The 8,007-nt window shown below is 38.2% G+C and overlaps 1 long non-coding RNA gene across 1 annotated transcript in view; it reads left to right on the top strand.

Annotated features, from left to right (window-relative positions):
• The window catches only part of LOC102012627, a 133,161-nt gene extending 125,160 nt beyond the window's left edge, over positions 1–8,001 (top strand). The window contains exon 9 of the long non-coding RNA XR_001233088.1: positions 7,556–8,001. This is a non-coding gene — a long non-coding RNA (uncharacterized LOC102012627). The remainder of the gene's footprint in view (positions 1–7,555) is intronic.
• Positions 8,002–8,007: the final 6 nt, after the last annotated feature.

Here is an 8,007-nt window from a genome sequence, read left to right as displayed (position 1 = left end):
GAAATAGTGCTGGGTTGTTTCTAAAAGCCTCAGGTATGTCTAATTTCTTATTCTTTATTCTGAGAAATTGAGGCCCAGATATGCACACCATTCAGGATTTCTATCCAGAAAATAGAATGTTACAATGTGTAAAAGAAGACAGACTCAAAAAAAAAAAAAAAAAAAAAAAAAAAAATAACCAAGGCTGTGTTGACTTGTTATAGTAGCCACAGGAAAGTGACAAAGCAGTCATGTCCCAAACATCTTTCTGCTACCTTTCATTCACTGTGGCAAGCTCGATTTTATGTCTTTTTCTGTTGCTTCAGGAAAGGAAGCCATTTTCTTCTGACAGCAGAATCTAATAACATTTTCCAAAAGCTTTTTAAACAGTCTTTGGCCTTGAGGATATTGTCTCTCTTTTCATTTTTCTTTTACACTCAAGAACAAATGGAAATAATGTATTGTGAAAGCCAGTGTGGTGTGCCTCATACTCTCTCATTAATTAACCAATACTTCTGAAAGTTTTAGTACAATGATGGTGTTCATAATGATCCTCTCAAGATTTGGGGAAGTCCTGAAAGGCTTTCCAATGCATTGACAGGAAAGTTACACTTACTAGTTTCTCTACGTATTCAGAAAAAGCTGCCGCCAGTTATCTTGGAGTATTTTGGAGGGTTGAGGAAAAATGGAAGGGTCAAGGGATTGTTCTTAATGAAGTAAGGAGAAAAGCAAGCAATGGCGGAGCAGGATGATCGGAGGAGTTTAAGAGACAGCGCATTTTAAAGACTGGAGCTATTATGGGCAATATCAAAGTCCCGTGGGAGGGCTGGAGTGGCTTAAACGAAATGATGGCAAAGGACACTCATGGTATTGGGAGATCACAGGGGTAAAAACCCAGGCTGTAGGAGTAATCTTCCATGTGGGTTCCGACTTTGTCTAGGATTATGAAGGGGAGAAAGAAGAGAGGAGCACTGTGCCCAGGATGAAGAATTCATAATATTTATATTTATGTTTGAGGTATAGCATTATAACTCAGTACACTTGTATGTGTAATGACAAATTAGAGTACAGTAGTTAGCATTTCCAGCTCATCAAATATTATCATCTCTCTGTGTTGGGGACCTTTAAACTCTTGTCCTCTGGTTATTTTGATGTGTATAATTAGTTGTTGTAGACTATAGTTATCTTTCTTTTTTCTTTTTTTGATACAGAGTCTAGCTATGTAGTTCAGGCTGGCCTTGAACACATGGAAATCCTCCTGGCTCAGGCTCCCAAGTGCTAGGTGTATCACTACACCCACCTACAGTTATCCTACTGTGCTATGTAATGTAACTGCTTCCATCCTCTGTGTTTTGGTACCTGTTTCTTTGCACTATCCCTTTTCTTCTCCCCTTCCTGGCCTCTAGTGATTCCTATCCTGCTCTTCTATGTGATCAACTGTTTTTAGTCACCACGAATAAGTGAGAACGTGCAATATGTGTCTTTCTGTGCTTGGCTTATGACTAGTGATGACAGTGTTGAAGAATGCTAGGTTAAGCACTAAGAGTTTGGATCAAGAACAATTTTTATTTTGCTTTTGAAAAATATGGAATGAGTTAAAGAAATGAAAACAATATAATTACATAAGAGGCTGCTACAATTATTAAATTATTAATAGTGAACTTTTAAAGAATGATTAAAAGTCTCCCATAGAGAAAAAGCCAGTGTTTTCAAGGTTACTGTCTAAGTCTTTCCCCTTTCTTTTCCACTTCTAAGTGGTTAAAAAAATAGTAGTTCAGACTTTTCCTGCCTTGCAGATGCGTTTCCTTGGTTGTAGCTGTCCTCTCTTCCAGACAGCCTGTATGCCACCACCAGATAAATCTTTCTTAAATTTATTAGGAATATTTCATTCTCTGGTCAAAACCCTACAGGCAGAGTCAATACAATTACCCAAAAGAAAGGGATCCAGAACCCATCTTTGTTGCCCAAGAATAAGGGTTTCTGTGGACACAGGACTTTACATACTACATGCTAAAACGATACTGCCATGACCAACTGTCTCTGTTTTAGCAGTAAGTTACACATTACCTATGACCTTATAAGCTTTTTTAGGGAATGAGAACAGAAGACAAAAAAGTAATGGCTTAATTTGACTTCTCTACATTTTCCATCAGTCTATGCTAAGTTGTTCAGTCTGTGGTGATTACTGTATGATCCAAAGACTGTTTCCATCAAAAAATGAACTCTGGTGGTCTCGGGCAAACTGATTGGCAAATAGAAAAAATTAACCATAAGTGCTATAATTAAACCAGATGGAGCACACCTGTAATCTTGGCTGTTCAGGAGAGGGAGTCAGGAATATAGCATGTTCTAGGCCAGCCTGGACAATTTTGTGAGACCTTGTCTCAAAATTTAAAAATACAGTTGGCCATAGTGGCACACACCTGTAATCCCAGCATTGAGAAGGCTGAGGCAGAAGGATCGCTGCAAGTTCCAGGCCAGCCTGGGGTATGTAGTGAGTTTGAGGCCAACCTGGACTACATAGGGAGACCCTATCTCAAAAAAAAAACAAAAAAACAAAGGAAGAAATTGTTTTAAATACAAAGAATGTAGCTCAGTTCTCCCTAGATTCAACCCTCAGTAGCACAAAGGAAAATGCTACCATTAAAATTATAGGGCAAATGTTACAAAATTGTATTTTTATCACATGAACCAATCATTCTTGGTATTTACCCAAAATGTATGGAAAATTATATCTACACAAGAACCTGGTCACAGATGTTTATAACAGCTTTATTCATAACTGACAAAAGTTGGAGACAACTAAGATGTCTCCGAATAGGTGAAGGAATAATTATACTGTGGCACATCCAGACAACGGCATATCTTCATCAACAAAAATAAATGAGATATCAAGCTACAAAGACATTTTAAATAAACATTACAAGGGGCTGGGGATTTAGCTCAGCGGCAAAAGCGCCTGCCTGGCAAGTGCAAGGTCGTGAGTTCGGTTCCCGGTACCGGAGAAAACCAAAAAACAAAAACAAAAACAAACAAACAAAAAAAAACCATTACTAAGCAAAAGAAGTTTTTAAATACATATTACTCAGCAAAAGAAGCCAATCTGAGAAGGTTCCATGGTGCTGACAGTAACAGTCTTTAAAAGGCAACACTGAGGACAATGACAAGGTCCGTGGTTGCCAGGGACTGGCAGGAAGGACGGATGAAGAGGCAGAGCACAGAATAGTCTCAGGGGAGTTGAATTATTATGTATGACATTGTAATTGTGGCTATATGTCATCATGCATCTCTCAAAGCTCATAGAACGTAAAAGAGGAAAAGTGAGCCCTAATGTGAATATGGTAATAATAATGTATCAGTGTTGGTTTTTCAGTGGTAACAAACATACCACAATGGTGCAACGGGGAAACGGGTGTGAATGGAGGTGAGGTGGTATGTAGGGACTCTGTTCTTCCTGCTAAATTTTTCTGTATCAAAAACCATTTAATAAAATAAAGTCTAAGGCATGGTGGCACGCACCTGTTATCCCAGCACTTGGAAGGCTGAGACAGGAGGATTGCTGTGAGTTTGAGGCCAGCCTGGGGTACACAGTGAGTTCAAAGCCAGTCTGAATTACAGAGCAAGACCCTGTCTCAAGAAAAAAAGTGTATTAGTAAATAATAATAATAGACTTTAAGGCCAGGCATGGTGGTGCACGCCTGTAATCCCAGCACTCAGGAGGCTAAAGCAGGAAGATCATGAGTTCAAGGCTAACCTGGGCTACATAGTGAAATCCTGTCTCAAAAAGAAAAGTTTTAAAAAGAAAAATGTATAAGGAAAACAGCAAGAAGTTTAGGAAGCAAGGAAGTGACAGGAGAAATGGTTAAAGTATGTTATATGCAAGTCTGCCAAAGTGAAACCCAAAATATCCATTAGCCAACATACACTAATAAAGAAAAATGATGAAAAGGGAGCAACAAAACATAAAAGATATTAAGAAAATATATTTTCAACCATAAGAAACTCAAAGGTAGATGCCTCTGATAAAGATATAGTCAAACATTCTAACAGAAGACTAGGAAGTGAATATAAACAGGCAATTCACAAAAGAAGAAATATTATTCATGACTAATTAACATTTAACAATATTCACATTGAAATAATGATCAAAGAAATGAAGAATGCCAAGAGTTAATTGTCTAAAGAGTGTACAAATGTTATAGTAATTATATAAATGACTATGACCTTTCATTAGACAATTTGTCGATATATATCAAAAATGTTACAATATATTTAGTCTTTGATTACCAGTTCCGTTCCCAGAAATATATACCTGAGAAATAATCCAGTAGAATTAGCAGTATACATCAATTTATATTGCACTTCTAATTACAATAATAAAAACTAGACATAAATGTAGGAGATTGATTAATTAAAGATTCAGAACCATACAGAGCTATTAAAATGCCAAAGAAATGTTTTATAATTCATTGGCACAAACAGATCTATTATCAAACTATAATGAGTTACAAAAAAACCTGTGTCAAATGCTTTCATGTACACAAATACGAGTGGCACTGTTATCCATGGGGTTCCGGCCAAGTCCTCAGTACCTGCCAGACCTGTACTCAAAATTCTGGGGTCAGGCACTTACTGGTTGTGAAAACTTGAGCACATTATATAACCCCCTAAGCCTTAGTTTCTTGTCTGTTAATTCAAAAACAATAATTCTTTTTTTCCCCATTTCCCTCCTCTCTTTTCGATCCTTCCCCTCCCCATTACAAGAATCTTGTTTCCATTTTTCCCTCCCACTGTCTCATTTTTAAATCCCTTTTCCCTTCCTTCTCTGGCCCTCCTCCTCCCTCATGCCCCTCCCTGTAAGTTCTTCCTACTCCCCAATATCTATCCTCCGTTTTGCTTCATATTTACCTTTTGGGTTTCTCACACAAAAGAAATAATGTGCTATTTAAACTTGTGCATCTGATGTACTTCACTTAGCATCTGGTCTCAAGATGCATCCATTTACCTCCAAATGACCCAAGTTTACCCGTCTTTATGCAGAGTAGCACTCCACTGTATGTAAGTGCCACAATTTCTTTACCAGCCCATCTTCTGATGGGCATATGGGCTGTTTCCAAGATTTAGCTATTATATCAAAATAATAACAGTATCTACCCTTTAGGAATGTTATAAAAATTAAATGAAATAGCTTAAGCAAAGTTATCAGGAATGGTAAAGAAAATTGTTTAAATTTTAATAACAGTTGCCTTTCAATGATAGATTGGTGTAATTTATGCCTTTTTTTCTGAATTAAAAAAACATAGATGAGCACGTTAGATTTTTATTTAAAGAAACAGCAAAAAATTTTTGTTATAAACTAAGAAAAAAGGCTAAGATACTTCTGTACCATTTTAAACTTTATAGTCATAAATGCATTTATTGTGTATGAAATTTTAAAAAGCAAACTGTCAGGAAGTGGACTAGAATAACAAAAGAATTAATATTTAAATTTAGGATTCTAGATGACTTATTTCCTTCTTTCTTTTATTTCCTCTGTACTTTTAAAGCACAAAACAGGGCTGAGGATTTAGCTCAGCGGCTCATCGCCTGCCTGGCAAGCGCAAGGTCGTGAGTTCGGTTCCCGGTACCGGGGAAAAACCAAAAAAAAAAAAAAAAAAAACCAAAAAAAAAAATAAAGCACAAAACAATGTACAAATAATACCTATATAATACAAAAATTTATAGAGAAGCCAAGTGTAAAGCATTCCTTTAATCTCAACTATTCAAGAGGGCTGAGGCAGTGTGAGGCTACTCTGGATAACTTAGAAAGACCACATAGATAGATAGATAAATAGGTAGATAGATTAGATAGATAGATAGATGTAGACAGACAGACACACAGGAGGAAAAAAAGACTGAGGATATAGCTCAGAGACAGTACTTGCCAGGCAAGCACAAGGCCATGAATTCAATGCCCAGTATCATTTTTAAAAAAGAAAGGAAGGAAAGAGAAAAGGAGAAAAATTGTGATGTAGATCATTTATTAACGCTGGGAGAATTCTACAAGATTACTAAAGTGAAAAAGCTATAAAACAGAATGTAAAATTTAGATGATTTTTGTTTTAAAATACACACAGAGAGTAAAAAAACAACAACAAAAAGAGTAAAAAACCAGTAAAAGTGCTTATTTTGAGTAGTAGAATTATGGCTAATTTTTGTTTTACATTGCATTTTTGTGGTTTCAAATTTTCTGCATTAATCAGTTATGCATTTTATAATGGGATTTCAAAAATATAAACCTTAAATGAATAAGATAGATGTATGTAAGTGATAGAATAAGGAAGTGTACCAGAACTCATAAGGCTTCATACTGAAACATAGATGGCACAAGAATAACAAAGTGGCTCCTATAAATGAACATAAAAGGGAATTTTTAAAATGCTCTTTGAATGTAGGCAGAAAAATATAAGGTTCAAACTGTGACATTCTGACACACATGCTAGAGTGACCCAACACCAGTGCAAGCTGTGGGTCCTTCGCACCTGAGCACCCCTGTAGACTGGCAAACTAAAAATGTATGATATTGGCACCTCTTTTTCCTATGTCACACGCAGTGTTCCCTCATTCCTATAGACTAAATACTCCCCCAAGATCCTAGCCTCATTGCTCCTGGCATTTCTAAATTTAGTGAAGGGTGGCTCTGTCCAAGAACACAGCCTCTGTTCTGTAGAGAACCTGCTGGTCTCAATTTGGTTTCCCCATCCTCCCAGTTTCAGGCTTCTGCTGGTGGGATTGTTTTAATCCCAGGACAGCCCAGGCCAGGTTTCACTCTCAGTTTGAGAAATGGAGCCTCATAAATGTGCTGGTAGGTGCTTTAGAGTGTCCGTCTCTCACAGGGACGCTTTCCATTGCTAGAAGCAGGCCTCCATCTCTGTCTACTGGTAATCACTAGTTAAAGCTTCGGACAAGACCTCTCAGCAAGAATCCTGCACACAAACTTCCTACTTCCTAAATTCTAGTTATCTCTGTGACCACAGGAGACCCCGGTCTCCTAGAATTGGAAGGTGGAAACAGCCTGTAATTGCAGCAGTCGGGAAACTGAGGCAGGAGGATCACCACGAGTTTGAGGCCAGCCTGGACTACGTAGAGAGTTCAGGCCAGCCTAACCTACGTAGCAAGACCCTATCTTAAAAAAAAAGAAAGTGGAAAGGATCTGACTAGGGTCCTGAATCACGCATGTGGCTGCAAAAGATTCTCACCCAACAAAGTAAGCACTCTCTGGGCAAATGCGCATTCTTTACTACCAGCTCATGCGTGGCCCAAACCCTATCAGGTTTCTTGCCTCAGCAGCTGGGCTGGGCACGATGGACCCCACGAGGCCATTGCCCTTCTGATTTAAGAGTGTCTCAGACACTGGCCGTAAGCCAGGGAAGCCGGGAAAAATGAACACATTCTAGGAGTTAAATGAAGCCAAAAGCCCCGAGATTATTGATGAGGAAAATATTCTTTCAGCTCACAACAATTGACTACTGTATTCCTCCAACAGTCTCCTGCAGAATCCTGCCCTTCATCCCCTCCAATCTCCATTTTGTCCTAGGTTCACCTGGAGAGCTTTATTTGGAATGAAGACTGGAAATCTTGAGCTCCCCCTAGAGGTAATCCCCCTAGCTGCTTGAATAACACACCCTGCATCAGTCTTGTCTGCGTCTTCTCTAAAACACTTTGTTAGTGAAAGTGTTCCACATGACCTCTCTCCAACTTGCTTTGTTCTCTCACTTTTCATGGAATTCTTTTCCTCCTCAGCCCTTACCTGCTCAGCTAAAAGACAGTCCCCTCCCTTAAAAGTACTATTCACAGTCCACATTCCCCACACTTACCTCTGAAATCCTGTAGACCTGTTCATGAAGCTCTTATGGTGCGCTGATCTGTACTTTAGTTACATATCTGCATTGCTCTACTGTATCCAATGAATCCCCAGTACAGTATTTGTATGAAGTTGATAATCCTTGGATAAATGTTGAATTAAATTATTGAAAGACAATTTTTTTT

This window comes from Chinchilla lanigera, unplaced genomic scaffold (assembly GCF_000276665.1).
Source record: "Chinchilla lanigera isolate Chin_1 unplaced genomic scaffold, ChiLan1.0 scaffold00013, whole genome shotgun sequence".
In the NCBI taxonomy this organism is placed as follows: Eukaryota; Metazoa; Chordata; class Mammalia; order Rodentia; family Chinchillidae; genus Chinchilla; species Chinchilla lanigera.
This window is presented reverse-complemented; position numbering and strand designations above follow the sequence as displayed.